We start from the raw sequence: 19,972 nt of genomic DNA, 5'->3' as shown, positions 1-19,972 counted from the left end.
ATTGTATCAAAATTAAAAAAATACAGACCACTATGTGGGGGGACAAGAAAAAGTAATCCACAGACAGAGGAAAAATTCCTACATGTTTCGACCAGTAGAGGTCATAGTCATGGAATGAAGGAAGGTCTCCAGTGGAGGTGATTTAAAACCACATGCACACCATGTCATCAGAGCAGGTGCTCTAATTAAGAAATATGTGTTACCAGTCCATTCAAAGTGAATGTGTGCAAACATATGTAACAAGACATAATAGAGACAAAAAATAAAATAAAAAAAACTACACAATGTGGCAGTCTATGAGAAAAATTAAAATAAAAATGGATACAGAGGAGGATGATCCAGAAAATACAAAAGCAAAAACCCATGTATGCAAAAAATTGTGATAAGGAGGGGATGTAGTCACACGATACATGAGGAGAGAAAAAAAAAAAAATTATTTTAATTTTTCTCATAGACTGCCACATTGTGTAGTTTTTTTTATTTTATTTTTTGTCTCTATTATGTCTTGTTACATATGTTTGCACACATTCACTTTGAATGGACTGGTAACACATATTTCTTAATTAGAGCACCTGCTCTGATGACATGGTGTGCATGTGGTTTTAAATCACCTCCACTGGAGACCTTCCTTCATTCCATGACTAAGACCTCTACTGGTCGAAACATGTAGGAATTTTTCCTCTGTCTGTGGATTACTTTTTCTTGTCTCCCCACATAGTGGTCTGTATTTTTTTAATTTTGATACAATAAAGTTTGGAGTTTTATCACTCGAGTCTCCTTGCCAAGGCGCTGGATTTGCTTTTGTTTTTGCACCGCATGTTCCTGCCTAAGTCCGGGCGTTTTCCTGCGCGCCGCCGGCTCTCCATGGAGTGAAGAGGGGTGAGCTGGAACTCTTTTCCATTTACAAAAAGATTGGGGGTTGCTAAAGGAGCCCGGAATGCATGCTGGCATATTCGTGTCCCGCAGGGATGTACTGGACCACCTGAAACAGTGACATCCAGACCGTGACCTGCACCTGGGTGACGTGGTCGCGTACACCAGGCATCATGGAGAGAGGGGCTGGTATGCTCTTGACGTGCAGAAGATCCGTGATCTGTCCCTGCCAGCTCCTCCCACTCCCCCACCATTTCCAAGGTCCTCCATGCTGTGGTAGCGGAACCAGGCTACCCCAGCAGTTAAAATGTTGAAATGTTGAAATGTTGTGGTTGTTATTTTCTTTAAAAATCTGCAAAAATCTGAAAAATGTTTATAATCTATGGAACAGTAACCTGATTTACCTGTTTGCCTAATGCGGAAACCCAATAATTTTGAAAAGTTAATTTAAACATGGACCTCTCGTCATGGGACTGGGAATGACCCGAACTCTCACATTGTAAATAGTTGCACCAAGTGTGCCTCCCAGAGTAATCCTTTTTGCCATCAGGACATTGATACCGCCACCAAGGAGAGGAAGGTTGGAGGAAAGGTCTAGGATAGAGAAGGCCCAGACCTGGTCACCACCGGCCTCCTCAGAGGGTTCTGAGGACCAGAACCTTTTGGGTGGTGGGTTGATGGGGGGATACTCACTGCAACATTTAAGAAATGAGCCTCCCCTGTGTGTGAAGAACGTTATGCATTAATTAACTACTTTTTCTATTCCGGTTACAATAAAAACTCAATTTCACTTACAGCCCGAGGATGTGCTGTGTTTAACCAAGGGGGAATGTAGTGCCCCTGAGTCACTCAGGGCACTACAGGGAACTGCATCCTCTTGGGGATGCAGGACCTACCCCCTGGGACCTGGAGTACCAGTGCCGATACCACCAAAGCACAACCAAAATCCTAGTTCTCCACTCCACACTGGGCATAAAAGGTTAACCATGTAAGGGCACTAGTCACCATGGAAAGGAACGAGTCCCAGGATTAGACAGCCTGGTGGGAGGGGTCAGCAGTCAGTTTAGAGTCTAGAGAAGTGTGGCACACAGAGAGGTGTGCAGACGTGCCTGAGCTGGGTCCATACAACAGTGACCCCGGGGGCATGGGAGAGAGGTCGCCATGTCGGGTACAGGAGAAACCACTGGAACCAGAGCACGCACAGGGCACAGGGCCCTAGATCAGGTGCCAGTTCTACACGGCTTGATAAATACCTGCCCGGTGAGGACACCTTCACGGACTTCACCGAACCAAATAATCCAGGGGCATCAGCAGAAAAATAGGGGTACGTCCCCACAGGGTCCGCCCTACCCGCCGTACAGAGAAGGAGACTGTACCCCAAAAGGGACAGTCGGGCCCCAAACGCTCCACGCTACGGGGACCCAACCAACAGAGAGTGCCGGGGACAGAGCAACCTGGGTCACTACATTGGCACTAATACTCCATGGGACCTGAACCAGCAACTGCTGGGTCCGAGTGAGTAGAGACTGTTAAAGACAACCTGGTGTGGTCTCCGTTATTACCCCGTTACATCTCCCAGGCACAGGCTTACCTACAGAGGGCCTAACACCATTGCTGCAATCACCACCAGCTCTGGGAGTACCCACATTCAGCAGCAGCGGTTCTCCATCTTTAACCGCAACCCGCAGGTGGCGTCACATGAACATTAACTCTTATCTCCCCTGTTAATACCCCCCTTTTACAAAAGAAGCCCCAGGGCACGGGACCGGGCAACAGCCACCAGAGTGACATTCCCATTTGCAACCGCCCGGAACCGAGTACCCCCTTCCCTGGGCGCAACAAATACACACCCTGATTCTCCATCACCACACCACCAAGGGTAAGCCAAACTCCAGATGTTCCTTTTTGCTTTGGAATTGAGGGAGAGACTGTGATAAAATGACTCTCTTTACCACAAAAAACAATCTCCCTTCTTTTTGCAGATTTTAGTGAAAACATGCCAAGTAGTAGCTCCTTCTAGCTGCATGGATTCCTCCAAACCCATGAGTGATGGTTCACCCCCAGATTGCCCCTTAAGCAATGGGGTACTGCCCCAAGAGAGGATCTACAGGGAGAATGGTCTAACTAGTCTACCTTGGAGGCATCTGTCCACACGTATAGCCAAAGACATGGCAGCCTCCAAGGACTCAGGATTTTCATAAATCATGAAGGCATCTTTCCATTTCCCTGAAAGGTCCATCTACGAAATTCTGAACAATAAGACTGATCTCCTTGCTGAAGACCATGCAGCCTGGACTTAATCAAGGAGACTCGGTCAGAATCATCTTAGATGAAACCCAAGGCCTCAAAAAAATCATCCTCCGACTGGATATAACCGGAGCTATGTGGCAAAGACAAAGCCCAGGAATATGGAACCCTTTGCAACAGTGAGATCATATTCTCCACCCACTATTCCTCATCTCCAGAGGAGTAAGGCTGAAGCCTAAAGTACAGTTTACAAGCTTCCTTAAAGACAAAATATATATCTCTACCTCTTGCAAACCTGGGAGAGCAATTTTGAGCTCCAACTCAACCTGCCTACCCGCAGAATCCCCAACATTAGGAGTCTGTGACCACTGCTGCTGCTGATGCACAGCTAAATTAAGGTCTTCAATTTCCAGGGACAGACCTTACAGCAACTGAGCAGCAACGTGATCCATAGGGGGAAAAAATATAATTAAAAGCCCTAATTCTTTTTTCTTTTTTTGAAGGAAAATACTTTTAGTTTTTTTGTGTGGTCGGTGATAATGTCACTCTAGAAGTGGGGAAGTACCAAGTGACTGGTGAAAGGGAAGGGAAACCCTGTGTCTAGGGAAGGGGAAGATGGTCTCTGACCAAACCTACTGCTGTCCCCTGGGGTCCCTCACCACTCTAGATAGGTTCTGAACCTATGCGCTGAGCCGGATACCTGACTCTAGGATGTCCCTAGAGCTGGTCGCTAGATTGGGAACGAATGGGATGAGCTCTTCATCAACCTTATTAAACATTACAGAAGACACAAGGAGGACACCTAGGTGAAAATGCATGGACTACTTATCTACAAGTGACTCAGGTAGAAGTTCAGCAAAGTTTTCAGCAATGATACTGACACACCCGCACTGGGGCCTCGGGGTTACTCGTTACCGGGCCAGCTTTGTGCTTTTCGGAGAATGTCACGGTGACAGGACGTGGTTCCGTGACCCCGGTGGTGTCATTTTAATAAATGGTGGTGGGGATTATTTACAGGGGATTTGTCGTGACGCCACCTGTGGTATGCGGCAAGATAGATGCCACCATTGCTATTTAGTTCACTGGGGGTAGCTGGTGATGCAGCAGAGTTGGAATAGCTCTCCACATTTAGAGCTGGACCCCAGGGCTGTTGGGAGTAGTGGTCTGTAATAGCAGGGTGCGGGGCCGGAGGCACAGACAAATAACTGTGCAAAGCAGGAATGCAATCTCAAGATTTTACTCACTGTTGAAAGTTCCTGGTTTACCTGACCAGTGAAATGTCACCCCCGGAGTGCTAATGTGACGCCCTGGAAAAACAAGGGTGTCACAGAGCCTGCAGAAATCCAGCAAAGTGCAGGCCATTCTCCTACTTGGTAACCTGATCCCACACCAGTGCAGCAGGACAGACACCCCCCCCCAGGGTAAGAGCAAAACAGAGCAGCAAGGGAGGGGCTGGAGCAGAGTGTGTGGGGAGAGGGGGAGGAGAGGAGTCCGGAGTTGTAGCTCCCGAGCTGCTACAGAAGCATGCTCCAAAAGGGCCGGGACAGGCTGTTAGTGAGGAAGGTAAGTTCAGAGTAGAGCTGGGCTCAACTGCGGGTATGGGGGAGGTGCTTAAAGGGAAAAAAGTTACAGTAGTTAAACTAATCCCAAGCACACAATGAATTGCAACAGGGTAATGCAAAAAGTGATTTTTATTATAATTATGCAAGCAGAAAGAGAATGCCAGTACCGAAAAAGCAAAGACAAGGTCAAGCCAACGTTTCGGCCTTCACAAGGCCTTTGTCAAGGACTTGCCTGTAAAAAAATAATAAAGATTATATACACACCAATGAGTGAACAAAATATACATATTTACAAGGAGTATATATACACACATACGTGTATCAAGGGATGACGGGTATAGACGGATTAGACGTCAAATGGGTGAACAACTGGTAGGGCGTTTTGCTTTCAAAGAACAACTTGCTGGATGGAGAGAGGGATACAACAATAATAAGCACCATGGGAAAGATAGCAAGCAAAACGTACAGTAACAACAAGCACGTGCTGGTACATTAATCGATGAAATGATAGTGCCGGCGGGCAATGAAATCACAAAATGAACCCAATACGTTCAGAGCCATCAGAGATGGGTAACATAGTAGACAATGCAGGACATACTGTATTAGTGATACAGATATAAGCATAGCACTTATTACCGGACGGGCAGAACCAGGAGGAGGCAGCAGATTAAACAGTGCAACTGCTATCTTAATGGTCAGGCGCCTAAGATTTAAACTAAATATAGCATGTATAGAAAACGCTAGCAATGGTATACAGATAAACAGTACACAGTACATAAGCGCAGTAGACAATATGGGGTTAAAAACATACCCAGAATCAAGGAGGCATGAAGGGTGAATGGGTAGATGGAGGAAGTGCCTATGGAGAGACAGGATACATTAATACAAATTGCTATGCATGTGGAAACCAGGCAAATAGAGGTGCGGAGTATAGATAGTGTGATTACCTTACAGGGCACAGGGGCAGGGGGACAGGGTCCCAGAGGTGCAGGCAGCAGGCATGTGGCAATGGGGTCTGTGGAATAGTGGCTATTTGTAGCCCGGGCAGTGCTTCCTGGTGTGACTCATTGGGGGCAGTTGCGCAGGCGCCCGTGACGTCAGTGATGACGTGGGCTTGCTATTGCGCATGCGTCCGACGTCAGTGGGGAGCAGGTGAGGTGCTGTGAGAGGGTGTTGTGCATTCCTAAGTGCGCATGCGCGCAGGACGTCACAGAGGGGGCAGACTCCAGGGACGGGATCCCTGTCAGCATGGGTCACAAGACTCAGCGCGCGTGTGTGCGTCGCGTCACAGAGGGGGCGGGGTAAGGGGAGTATCAGTCTGTGAACGGGGGTATGGGTGCTTGTGTTACGGGGGCTGTCTGATTATAAAAACCAAAGAGATATCAGACAGTCAGGGTCCACCGTGCAGAGACTCTGCTGCAGACTATGGCAGAGTGCAATACCTCTGTTAACTCACAGAAGGATATAATAAGTAAGTAAAGCAATTCCTCCCTTACTTGGAGGGTGTGTGGAATGATCTCTGTTAATAATCACAGAGACAAAGGCAATGTGTGCGAAATGGCACCTACCTAGGTCCGCTCTTCTAGTGGTGCAAAAGAGACGAACAGCAGCGTAAGCCGCACAAAGCTCCTACCTGCGTTCGCTCCACTAGTGTGCGAGGAAACGAACCACTAGATATGGCACCTGCCTAGGTCCGCTCTTCTAGTGGTGCAAAAGAGACGAACAGCAGCGTAAGCCGCACAAAGCTCCCACCTCTGTTCGCTCCCCTAGTGTGCGAGGATACGAACAACTGCCAGACGCAGTATAAGGAACGTTACCCTAGCGGCAACGTCCACCTACGAGTCGAATCACAAGGCCCAGCCAGACCATGTGCCTCAGGCACCTGCCTATGTCCGCTCCCCTAAGAGGTAAGGATACGGACAGCAGCCGAAGCTGTAAGGTATAAGAACGCTACCCTGCCGGTAGCGCTCACCTAGCATAGACAGAGAGATGCCTAGAGGAACGTGCACAGAGCGTCTACTCTCATGCATGAACCAAGAGGACTGAGCACCATGCGGCGTGTGTCAGGGTCTTATATAGACTCTGTGCCTCATCCAAGATGGAGGACACCAGAGCCAATCCGCTGCCAGAACGACAGGAGTGACGTCATGCTGGCCTATCACCGAGCAAGGCGTCACAAGCACATGACCAGCGACCAATCGGCATAGAAGGTGTCAGAGACATGTGACCTCGTGTCAGCGATGATGTCACCCGCACATGTGCAATGGCTCCAAGATAGGACTTAGTATCCGGCGCTCGCACATGTGCAGTAGCAAGAAATCTGGACTTAGTCTCCAGCGCTCGCACATGTGCAGTAGCAAGAAATCTGGACTTAGTCTCCAGCGCTCGCACATGTGCAGTAGCAAGAAATCTGGACTTAGTCTCCAGCGCTCGCACATGTGCAGTAGCAAGAAATCTGGACATAGTCTCCAGTGCTCGCAGCAACCGTAACAGTACCTCCCCCTCAAGGGCCCCCCTCCCGGCGACGCAGGTAATCGGCAACTAAGTCGGGAGCATGGACAGCCTCCTCAGGCTCCCAAGAGCGATGTTCCGGGCCATAGCCCTCCCAATCTATCAAGAAGAACCTGCGCCCTCTAACCATCTTAGAACCAACTATGGCTCGTACCTCATAGCTAGAGCGAGAGGAATCAGAGGCAGGAGAGTGCACTTCACGAGCGTGAGGTAAAATAGCCGGCTTTAGCAGTGAGACATGGAATTTGTCATGAATCCTAAGATGGACGGGTAACTTCAATTGGTAGACTACAGGATTTACCTGTCGAAGAACCTCATAAGGACCCAGGAAGCGAGGAGCAAATTTGACAGAGCTCACTCTAAGTCTCACGTGTTTTGCAGAGAGCCACACAAAGTCCCCTGGAGAAAAGACAGGAGCCGGGCGACGAAACCGATCGGACACCGTCTTCATACGGTCCTTAGCTGCTTGGATCGACTCTTGAGTCCGATCCCAAACCTCTCTGGCATTAGTTGCCCAGTCGGCCACAAGAGGAGGAGGTGCAGCAGCGGGAAACGGTACCGGTACCCTAGGGTGTTGCCCATTATTGAGTACGAACGGTGTCTGCCCAGTGGCCTCAGCCAGCGAATTGTTAAGGGCAAATTCTGCCCAGGGTAGAAGGGAGGACCAGTTATCGTGATTCTCAGCAACAAAGTGTCGAAGGTATATAATCATAGATTGATTGGTACGTTCAACCAAACCATTGGTCTCCGGATGGTATGCCGAAGAGAGATTCAACTCAATTTGCAGAAGGCTACAAAGATCTCGCCAGAAACGGGAAGTAAATTGCGGGCCTCTATCACAAATGATACGATCTGGCATCCCGTGAAGCCTAAAGACATGCTTGAGGAATAGTTTGGCTAGTACCCTGGAAGATGGGATTCTCGATAACGGTACGAGATGAACCATCCGGGAGAAATGGTCCGTAATGACCCACACAAATCTATGTCCCTGTGAACATGGAAGATCACCCACAAAGTCCATGCCTACCACCTCCCATGGTCTATCTGGCACTGGTAAAGGATGCAAGAGCCCAGCCGGTCTCTGCCGTAATGGACGGTTGCGAGCACACGAGTAGCAGGAACCGACATATCTCTTGACGTGGCTGGCTAAGTGTGGCCACCAATACCACCTCTCCAGTAACTCTCGTGTCCGCCTAATACCAAAATGCCCACCCACCTTTGAGGTGTGGGCCCATGACAGTATATCATTCTGTCGATCAGGCGGAACAAAGGTCTTGCCCGGTGGGATTTGGTCTAACGTCACAGGGGAGAGCGTATGAAAAACCCTGGAGGGAAGGATAAGACGAGGTTCGTCAATCTCTTCCTGGGTAGAAAGCATAGAGCGAGACAGGGCGTCTGCCTTGTTATTCTTACTCCCAGACAGATAGTTGATGGAGAAGTGAAAGCGGGAGAAAAACAAGGACCAGCGGGCTTGGCGAGGATTCAGACGCTGAGCGGTTTGTAAGTACGTCAGATTCTTATGGTCTGTATAGACCTGGAAAGGATGTTTCGCTCCTTCCAGCAAGTGACGCCACTCCTCCAAGGCTAATCTCAAGGCGAGCAGTTCCCTATCCCCAATGGTATAGTTTCTCTCTGCCGGTGAAAAGGTTTTAGCAAAGAAGAAACACGGCCTTTTTCTACCTGCACCGTTCTTTTGATACAAGACCGCACCAGCACCCACTGAAGAGGCATCAACCTCTAAGAGGAAGGGCTTACTCTCATCGGGTCTTTGAAGAACGGGAGCAGTTGAAAAGTGTCTTTTTACTGCCTCAAAAGCCTGAGATGTCTTAGTAGACCAGGCTTTGGGATTAGCACCTTTCTTAGTCAAGGCCACCAAAGGGGCCACCAAAGTAGAAAAATGGGGTATGAACTGCCTGTAATAATTTATGAATCCTAAGAAGCGTTGCACCGCCTTCAAGGAATGAGGTTCGGACCATTGCAGGACAGCAGAGAGCTTCGCAGGATCCATAGCCAGGCCCTCTTGTGAGATAATGTAACCCAAAAAAGGCAATGAGGACTGCTCGAATACACATTTCTCGAGTTTAGCAAACAATGAGTGCTCCCTTAAACGGGAAAGGACACGAACGACATCCTGACGATGAGTCTCCAGATCAGGAGAAAAAATCAGGATGTCGTCCAGATACACCACTACTGAGGATAACAGTAAATCCCTGAACACATCATTTACGAAGTCCTGAAATACTGCGGGTGCATTACATAACCCAAAAGGCATGACGAGGTATTCATAGTGACCGTCTCGGGTGTTAAAAGCGGTCTTCCATTCGTCACCCTTTCGAATTCGTACCAAGTTATACGCACCCCGCAGATCCAACTTTGTAAAAACTTGAGCTCCTCTCAGTCTGTCAAAGAGCTCCGAAATTAAAGGTAATGGGTATTTGTTCTTTATTGTGATTGCGTTGAGACCCCTGTAATCTATGCAGGGACGCAAATCACCCTCTTTCTTCCGAACAAAGAAAAACCCAGCTCCCGCGGGAGAGACAGACTTACGAATGAACCCCTTCTCTAAACTCTCTCTTATATAGGTCGACATGGCCTCCGACTCAGGTATCGACAGGGGGTAAACCCTGCCTTTAGGTGGAACCGAACCTGGGATAAGGTCTATGGCACAGTCATACGGCCTATGGGGTGGAAGAACCTCAGCACCCTGTTTGGAGAACACGTCAGCGAAATCCAAATAGGGTGTAGGTATGGGAGAGAGATCAGTTGATGCAACCGCAACGACCTTAGGTGGTAAGGGAAGACATCGGGACTGACATTTCGAACCCCAACTAATAATGCTGTCAGACTCCCAGTCAATGTGAGGAGCATGAGTCCGAAGCCATGGAAGACCCAGAAGGATGTCGTCTATACCCTCAGGCAAAACAAGAAAAGAAATCTCCTCTATGTGACCCTGAGACAGGGAAAGGCGCAAGGGAACTGTCCTCAATGTAATGGAGTCAGACAACATAGTTCCATTAACAACACGGACAGGAATAGGCGCCTCTAACATGATAGAGGGAATATTGTGTCCCTTTACAAATCCTGAGGACACAAAAGTCCCGTCAGCTCCGGAATCCACAAAAGCCATAATAGGCCATGTATTCTCAGATAACGAGAGCTGACCTGGGATACAACACTTAGAGGGTGCAGAAGACGTCTCTAGTAACCCCCCTCTAATGGTTACTAGACCAGGGAGTTTCCCTGACGACTAGGACACTTGTTGGCATAGTGCCCAGCCTGACGACATACGTAACATATAGGAGGACCAGACTTGCGTAGTCTGGAGAACGTATGACCTAACTCCATAGGAGTGGGAGATGTTTCAGATGCTGAGGAAGATGGTAGTGGACCCTCAACAACTGGAATAACCCGATGCTTAGGGCGTGAGGAAGAGACCTCGAGTCTACGTTTCTTATGGCGTACATCGATCCTCGTTTCTACTGTGATCAAGTCCTCCAGAGAAGCAGGGACCTCACGAGTAGCAAGAGCATCCTTGACATAGCCTGCCAACCCTCTCCAGAAGATAGGAATCAACACCTTCCCTGGCCAATCTAGTTCTGCCACCAGAGTTCTAAAAGCAATGGCATAAGAACTAGTGGATAACGAACCCTGAGATAGATCTAACAGTCTCAGGGCCGCATCATGGGTAACCTGCGGACCCATGAATACCGCCTTAAGAGCATCAAGAAAGTCTTGATGTCTCAGAGTAACCACATCAGAGCGCTCCCATAAGGGAGTCGCCCATTCTAAGGCTTTGTCCTGAAGTAAGGAGATGATAAAGCCTACTCTGGACCTCTCCGTAGAGAAGCGAGAAGAGTTGACCTCTAGGTGTATCTGACACTGACTAATGAAACCACGACATGATCTGGCATCGCCAGAATATCTGTTTGGCAGAGCAAGTCGAGGATCATGTGCAGATGTCACCATGGTCTGAGGTTTATCCTCTATACTCTTGAGCCGTGACTCAAGTACTTGTATGTAACGATGTAACTGCTGATATTCTGCCATAACTGCCAGACCCTTGGCTCAGTCCTAATGTTACGGGGGCTGTCTGATTATAAAAACCAAAGAGATATCAGACAGTCAGGGTCCACCGTGCAGAGACTCTGCTGCAGACTATGGCAGAGTGCAATACCTCTGTTAACTCACAGAAGGATATAATAAGTAAGTAAAGCAATTCCTCCCTTACTTGGAGGGTGTGTGGAATGATCTCTGTTAATAATCACAGAGACAAAGGCAATGTGTGCGAAATGGCACCTACCTAGGTCCGCTCTTCTAGTGGTGCAAAAGAGACGAACAGCAGCGTAAGCCGCACAAAGCTCCTACCTGCGTTCGCTCCACTAGTGTGCGAGGAAACGAACCACTAGATATGGCACCTGCCTAGGTCCGCTCTTCTAGTGGTGCAAAAGAGACGAACAGCAGCGTAAGCCGCACAAAGCTCCTACCTCTGTTCGCTCCCCTAGTGTGCGAGGATACGAACAACTGCCAGACGCAGTATAAGGAACGTTACCCTAGCGGCAACGTCCACCTACGAGTCGAATCACAAGGCCCAGCCAGACCATGTGCCTCAGGCACCTGCCTATGTCCGCTCCCCTAAGAGGTAAGGATACGGACAGCAGCCGAAGCTGTAAGGTATAAGAACGCTACCCTGCCGGTAGCGCTCACCTAGCATAGACAGAGAGATGCCTAGAGGAACGTGCACAGAGCGTCTACTCTCATGCATGAACCAAGAGGACTGAGCACCATGCGGCGTGTGTCAGGGTCTTATATAGACTCTGTGCCTCATCCAAGATGGAGGACACCAGAGCCAATCCGCTGCCAGAACGACAGGAGTGACGTCATGCTGGCCTATCACCGAGCAAGGCGTCACAAGCACATGACCAGCGACCAATCGGCATAGAAGGTGTCAGAGACATGTGACCTCGTGTCAGCGATGATGTCACCCGCACATGTGCAATGGCTCCAAGATAGGACTTAGTATCCGGCGCTCGCACATGTGCAGTAGCAAGAAATCTGGACTTAGTCTCCAGCGCTCGCACATGTGCAGTAGCAAGAAATCTGGACTTAGTCTCCAGCGCTCGCACATGTGCAGTAGCAAGAAATCTGGACTTAGTCTCCAGCGCTCGCACATGTGCAGTAGCAAGAAATCTGGACATAGTCTCCAGTGCTCGCAGCAACCGTAACAGCTTGTTAGAGCGTAACGTCATATAGGGGGCCGGATGTAATTAAGAGGTACGAGTCCCTGTATGTAGTTATTGACGCCGGTGTGTACCAGCGCATTACATTCATGGAACCGGGATATGTGCGGTGGGGAAACATATTATGAGTGACTGTGTGTAAAATTTATGTGTGGTATGCAGATGAGGAGTCAGTATTTAGGATGTAAAGGGGGGGATTGTATGTGACTGTAGAGAGGGGCTAGGAAAAATGGGTGGGACGAGTATACAGCTATATACTACTGATATATAGCTGCTTGTATATAGCTGGTATAGACTGGTAAATACTGCTGGTATATAGCTGGAATAGACAAATAGCTGGTATATGGCTGATATGTACTGCTAGTATATAGCTGGTATGGGCAAAAAGTCCTATGGTAGAAGTGTATACATGAAGGAGAGGAGGGAGATAATCAAGGCAGGGTGGAGGATGGATGGAAATGAATGTAATGGTTTACTTGGGTGTAAAGAAGATATGTAGTATATGTATGTCAATGTTGTGTGTTGGGAGAGCACGTGTACCCCAGTGTGTGACGTGGGTGGGGGGGGGGAATTGTTGGAAAGGGAGGGAATAGTGATGGGGTAAGGATGCTACCTGGTGAAGAGGAGGTGCCAGTCGTGGAGAAAGTGCATGGGTGGAATCCGATCAGTGAAGCAGGTGATCAGTATCTCTAAAAGAAAAATGAGATAGGTTAGGAAAAATTGTTATATAGGCAACAAATAAATGCATAAAACACAATACATGGCAATGGTCTACGTAGGTACACAGGCAAGGTTAATAATTCGTTTCATATTCTCTATTCATGCCCCATGGTTCGAGGGTTTGTAAAGTATGTATCCAGTATGCCTCACGGTCCCGGAGGATTTGTACCCTATTGCCACCCCTTCTGGGTAGTGGGATATGTTCTAATATTTGAAACCTTAATTGGGAGACTGAGTGACCTCTGGCCGCAAAGTGAGCCGGAATGGGGAGTACAGTCTGGCCGCACCGTATAGTCGATTTGTGTTTACTAATACGGTCTCGGATATGTTGGGTCGTTTCCCCAACATATCCGAGACCGCAGGGGCATTTGATTAGGTAAACAACAAAGTTCGTGTCACATGTGTAGAAATCCGAATGGGATATTGTTTGCCAGTTCTGGGGTGTGTAACGAACTCTCCTCTGGTGACGTTCGAGCACTGTACACAATGGAGACACGGGAATGTTCCCTTACGTGGCGTGGCCAAAAAACTCTGTCTGTCCCGGTTTAGGGATGAACCAATGTCTGCTCGGACCAAAGTGTCTTTGATATTGCGAGGGCGTTTGTGACAAATCAAAGGTGGAGATTGAAATTCCTCAACGTCAGGGTATGCACTGCCGAGAATTGGCCAATGTTTTTTAATAACCTGGCTAAACGAAGGGGAGAACGGGTGATACGTATTCACGAACGGTATGCGTTGTTTTTTGTTGGGTTCTGGACTGCGTCTGGGGGAAGTATTGGTTGCAATATGGTGCGGATAGTCTCTGGCTTGAAATTTCCTACTCATTTCTTGATGTCTGAGTGTGCGCGTTGTGGGATTGGAAACGATCCTTTCAACTCTGCAATGCTGGGAGATAGGCAGAGATTTCTTGGTATGTTTCGGGTGACAGCTACTGTAGAGAAGAAGACTGTTTTTGTCTGTGGGTTTTGAGTATATGTCGGTAGCTAGTTTACTGTTGGGGTCCCGGATGACCAGGGTGTCGAGGAAGTTGATGGAGTCGTGATCGTAGTGAAGGGTAAAAGAGATGTTGGGAGAGATGGTATTGATGTCATTGAAGAAGCTAGTAAGTGATTCTTCACTACCGGTCCAGATGAAGAATATGTCATCTATATAGCGTTTCCAAAGGGGGATATTGATGGGAAAAAAGGGGTGTGGGTAAATGAAATCTTCCTCAAATTTGGCCATATATATGTTTGCATATGGAGGTGCTATGTTCGAACCCATTGCGGTCCCTTTCCGCTGCATGTAGAACGTGTCTTCGAACAGGAAGAAGTTATTTTCCAAGACCACCCTAAGGGTGTCCAGGCAAAATTGTTTTTTCAGATGGTCAAAGTCGGTGTGGGTATTGAGAAACCACTCAACCGCCCGGAGACCTCCTTGATGGTCAATGCTAGTGTACAAGCTGGTCACGTCCATGGTGACCAGGAGATCATTGTTGGTGATTTGGTTGATACTGGATATGGTTTCCAGAAAGTGAGTGGTGTCCTTGAGGTAAGAGGGGGTTTTTGGGATGAGGGGTGTGAGTATCTTTTCCAGGGTACGGGCAAGTGGGGACAAAATGGAATCGGTGGAAGCGACGATTGGTCGGCCGGGGGGGGAGGTGATATTTTTGTGTATTTTGGGGAGGGTGTAAAATACGGGTGTGATGGGATGGTTGTTGATGAGAAAACTAGAGAGTTTGCTATCTATTGTGGCGTTGCTGGTGTAGAAGTCGACCAAATTTTTAATGGTAGAGCGGATGGTCGCAGTGGGGTCCCGTGGAATTGGGGTATAGGTTGTGGAGTCACTGAGTTGGCTCCTAATTTCAGACACGTAGTAAGATTTATCCAGGACAACGATGGCACCACCTTTATCGGCAGGTTTTATAACCAGATGGGGATTGTTTTTAAGTGCGAGGAGGGCCTTAGATTCCTCATTTGTCATATTATGACGGAGGTGTAGCTGTCCATGTCCTATATTGATTTTAATCTTGTCAATGTCACGTGTGACTAGTGATACGTATGTCTCTACTGGATGGTAGCGCCTAGGTGGCTGAAAGGTGCTTGGATTGGAAAGGCCTAATTCACGTAATGACAGAGAGGTTGCCGGACAAGAGTCCAATGTGGGGACTACAGGGTTAGAGCCTGGAGGATTCTGAGGGGTGGCAAAATGGGCCTTTAGCCGGAGATTCCTAAAGAATCTATTTAATTCTTGCTCCAGGGTGAAGGTGTTGAGTGGGGGCGTGGGACAAAAGCTAAGGCCTTTTTGTAGGACCCGGGTTTCTGTGGGTGTAAGAGTGAGCGAGGAGATGTTATACACGATATTCTCCCTACCTGGGACTGTGTGTTGATCCTGTGCGGGGGAGCCCTGTTTCTTGCCCCTCCTGGTTTGCCTCTTGTCTGGGGACCGGTACCTAAAAAAGAAGAAGAATTGGGACCGGAATAACTCTGGTCGCTGTCCGAGCTGTAGGTGCTTGTGTAGTTCCCTCGATGGGAGGGCCTTCGTTCTGATGGAAATGAGGAGGTGCGCCATTTGTAGACTCGATTTCTCAAGTAGTCGTCTTGATCATGAATGAATTTTGAACGTTTTCGGGTTTGCAGGGTCTGTTGGAATTCCGTAATGGACTCTTGGTTCTTAGTTTTCAAAGAGGAGAAGTCAGCAGCAGGGAGGGTCTGGGACAGTTGTTCCTCGATGGTCTTTATGCTAGCATCAACAGTGGCAATCTCTTTCTGCAGGTAATCAAGTGTCAATATGATAATATCGAGAGAACACTTATTGAGGATACCCTCGAATTGATCGCAGTACGAGGGATTATCAGCAAAGAGAGTTGGCCTTAGAGGAACTCTAAGTCCTCTGGGGATGCGTTGAGCCCGGTGATACTCCGCGAGGGTCACTGCGTGGAGTTCAAGCGACGTGTGTCGCTTCAACTCTTTGAGATAATCCCTGGTGCGGAGCTCCTCCGTGGGTACAGTGAGAAAACGATTAGTCGCGGATATCCCAGCCAGGACAATCTCCGCTTGATCGTTACTGTACGAAAGTGTTGGGAGAGACATTAAGGGTGCTGTGCAGGAGCACCAGCATAAAAAAATAGTAAGCTAAGTTCAGAGTAGAGCTGGGCTCAACTGCGGGTATGGGGGAGGTGCTTAAAGGGAAAAACGTTACAGTAGTTAAACTAATCCCAAGCACACAATCAATTGCAACAGGGTAAGGCAAAAAGTGATTTTTATTATAATTATGCAAGCAGAAAGAGAATGCCACTACCGAAAAAGCAAAGACAAGGTCTAGCCAACGTTTCGGCCTTCACAAGGCCTTTGTCAAGGACTTGCCTGTAAAAAAATAAAAAAGATTATATACACACCAATGAGTGAACAAAATATACATATTTACAAGGAGTATATATACACACATACGTGTATCAAGGGATGACGGGTATAGACGGATTAGACGTCAAATGGGTGAACAACTGGTTCACCACTACTCTGAACTTAGCTTACTATTTTTTTATGCTGGTGCTCCTGCACAGCACCCTTAATGTCTCTCCCAACACTTTCGTACAGTAACGATCAAGCGGCGACTGTCCTGGCTGGGATATCCGCGACTAATCGTTTTCTCACTGTACCCACGGAGGAGCTCCGCACCAGGGATTATCTCAAAGAGTTGAAGCGACACACGTCGCTTGAACTCCACGCAGTGACCCTCGTGGAGTATCACCGGGCTCAACGCATCCCCAGAGGACTTAGAGTTCCTCTAAGGCCAACTCTCTTTGCTGATAATCCCTCGTACTGCGATCAATTCGAGGGTATCCTCAATAAGTGTTCTCTCGATATTATCATATTGACACTTGATTACCTGCAGAAAGAGATTGCCACTGTTGATGCTAGCATAAAGACCATCGAGGAACAACTGTCCCAGACCCTCCCTGCTGCTGACTTCTCCTCTTTGAAAACTAAGAACCAAGAGTCCATTACGGAATTCCAACAGACCCTGCAAACCCGAAAATGTTCAAAATTCATTCGTGATCAAGACGACTACTTGAGAAATCGAGTCTACAAATGGCGCACCTCCTCATTTCCATCAGAACGAAGGCCCTCCCATCGAGGGAACTACACAAGCACCTACAGCTCGGACAGCGACCAGAGTTATTCCGGTCCCAATTCTTCTTCTTTTTTAGGTACCGATCCCCAGACAAGAGGCAAACCAGGAGGGGCAAGAAACAGGGCTCCCCCGCACAGGATCAACACACGGTCCCAGGTAGGGAGAATATCGTGTATAACATCTTGTTACGGGGGGACCGGCAGATTAGGACCAGGGGTATATATCCTAATCGCCAGTCGGGGCCCACCGTGCTCCAGATGACAAAGGAGCTGCTGGCACCTGAGGGTTAGGCGGAGACTATAGAGCTGGATGGCTCTGAGATAACCCAGGAATTCTGGGAACCGGTCACGTGTGTTGGGACACGTCAGACCGGACGACAACCCGATTAGCGTTTTGGTGCACCTAGCGCTACACCAACCACGTGTGCAGGAAACACGTCAGGCCGGGTGGTAACCAGGTAGCGTTGACCGGAAGACCGCCACGAAAGCGCCCTGTCGGCCACGTGTGTAGGACACGTCAGGCCAAGCGGTCTTCCGATTAGCGTTTCTGGCCACCTCTCGACTGGCCACGTGTGTAGGACACGTCAGGCCAGATGGGTACACCAGTAGCGTTGACCGGGAAGCCGAGGAGGATAAGGAACACCCTGTTAACTCCACAGGGGTCCTGGGGTACGCTGTCCGTGCGCGTAGGGGGCACAACCGGACAGGTGGCGCAGCAGGTGTGTTGTCCGTGTGCGTAGGGGGCACAATCGGACAGGTGGCGCAGCAGGTGCGTTGTCCGTGTGCGTAGGGGACACAATCGGACAGGTGGCGCAGCAGGTGCGTTGTCCGTGTGCGTAGGGAGCACAATCGGAAAGAAAGCACAGCAGCCGCAGCCCAGTTAACGCCACTGGGCTGCTATAGCAAGACTGGAACGGCAGGAGGGAAGCACGGCGCCTGACCCTGATGTGCCGAGCCACGAATCTTGGCGTGACAGGCACCGTTCGCCTAACCCTACCTACCGCTTCCCAACATAGGCTTATGCCGCAATGAGGCTCTAACATGGAGGTGTGCTCTGACTGAGCAAAAGTGAAGACTGCGCACCTCCATGTTGTCTCCAGCCCCTTTTATAACCTGGGTCCGCCCCAAACCCAGGGTGGAACCACCAAGGTCCAATAGCAGAGTGCCATCTCATCAGTGACGTCACATGCAACCTATCCGGAACCGCCACGTCATTGATGACCTCATGGCAGCCACGCCCCAAACACTTCACCAGTCATCGTCTGACGACCAATACTGAGGTGCCAGATCATAGGGGCGGGCCTCTGCGAGCCAGTCCGGAGTTGCCACGTCATCAGGACACCTGACACCCTCTGCCCTATCAGGGCCTGCCACCTCACGGACATGCTCAGTGAGGTCCTTACCGGACCTAGCCTCTGGTGCATCAAGTGCCTGAGCATGCCCAGTAGCCTGAGCAACAGGCTCAGAAAGCAGACTATCAGTTTGAGCATGCTCAGTAGGCACATCCCAGAACTTAGACACAGCACGAAGTCCAAGTACCTGTGCAAAGAGGCTGTTAGGGTTAATTGTGGGAGCATGCTCAGTAGCCTGAACTGAGGGCTTAGTCTCAGACATAACACAATCAGGCTGAGCATGCTCACTAGGCAAAACACCGGGCTTAAACTCTGGCTGGGGTAAATCGGCGCACGCATGCGCACTAGCCGCATCTCCACACTTAGACGTGGTGGAAGGAACAGCCAACTGGACGACCCGAGGCATGGCCAAGAACGGCAGCCGGCGCCTGGGCGCAACAGGAACCGCAGCAGGCTGCTTGCGGCTATGGCGGCGCCGGTTCGTAACACATCTTCTCGCTCACTCTTACACCCACAGAAACCCGGGTCCTACAAAAAGGCCTTAGCTTTTGTCCCACGCCCCCACTCAACACCTTCACCCTGGAGCAAGAATTAAATAGATTCTTTAGGAATCTCCGGCTAAAGGCCCATTTTGCCACCCCTCAGAATCCTCCAGGCTCTAACCCTGTAGTCCCCACATTGGACTCTTGTCCGGCAACCTCTCTGTCATTACGTGAATTAGGCCTTTCCAATCCAAGCACCTTTCAGCCACCTAGGCGCTACCATCCAGTAGAGACATACGTATCACTAGTCACACGTGACATTGACAAGATTAAAATCAATATAGGACATGGACAGCTACACCTCCGTCATAATATGACAAATGAGGAATCTAAGGCCCTCCTCGCACTTAAAAACAATCCCCATCTGGTTATAAAACCTGCCGATAAAGGTGGTGCCACCGTTGTCCTGGATAAATCTTACTACGTGTCTGAAATTAGGAGCCAACTCAGTGACTCCACAACCTATACCCCTATTCCACGGGACCCCACTGCGACCATCCACTCTACCATTAAAAATTTGGTCGACTTCTACACCAGCAACGCCACAATAGATAGCAAACTCTCTAGTTTTCTCATCAACAACCATCCCATCACACCCGTATTTTACACCCTCCCCAAAATACACAAAAATATCACCTCCCCCCCCGGCCGACCAATCGTCGCTTCCACCGATTCCATTTTGTCCCCACTTGCCCGTACCCTGGAAAAGATACTCACAACCCTCATCCCAAAAACCCCCTCTTACCTCAAGGACACCACTCACTTTCTGGAAACCATATCCAGTATCAACCAAATCACCAACAATGATCTCCTGGT

The sequence above is a fragment of the Anomaloglossus baeobatrachus genome, chromosome 4 (assembly GCF_048569485.1).
Source record: "Anomaloglossus baeobatrachus isolate aAnoBae1 chromosome 4, aAnoBae1.hap1, whole genome shotgun sequence".
In the NCBI taxonomy this organism is placed as follows: Eukaryota; Metazoa; Chordata; class Amphibia; order Anura; family Aromobatidae; genus Anomaloglossus; species Anomaloglossus baeobatrachus.
This window is presented reverse-complemented; position numbering follows the sequence as displayed.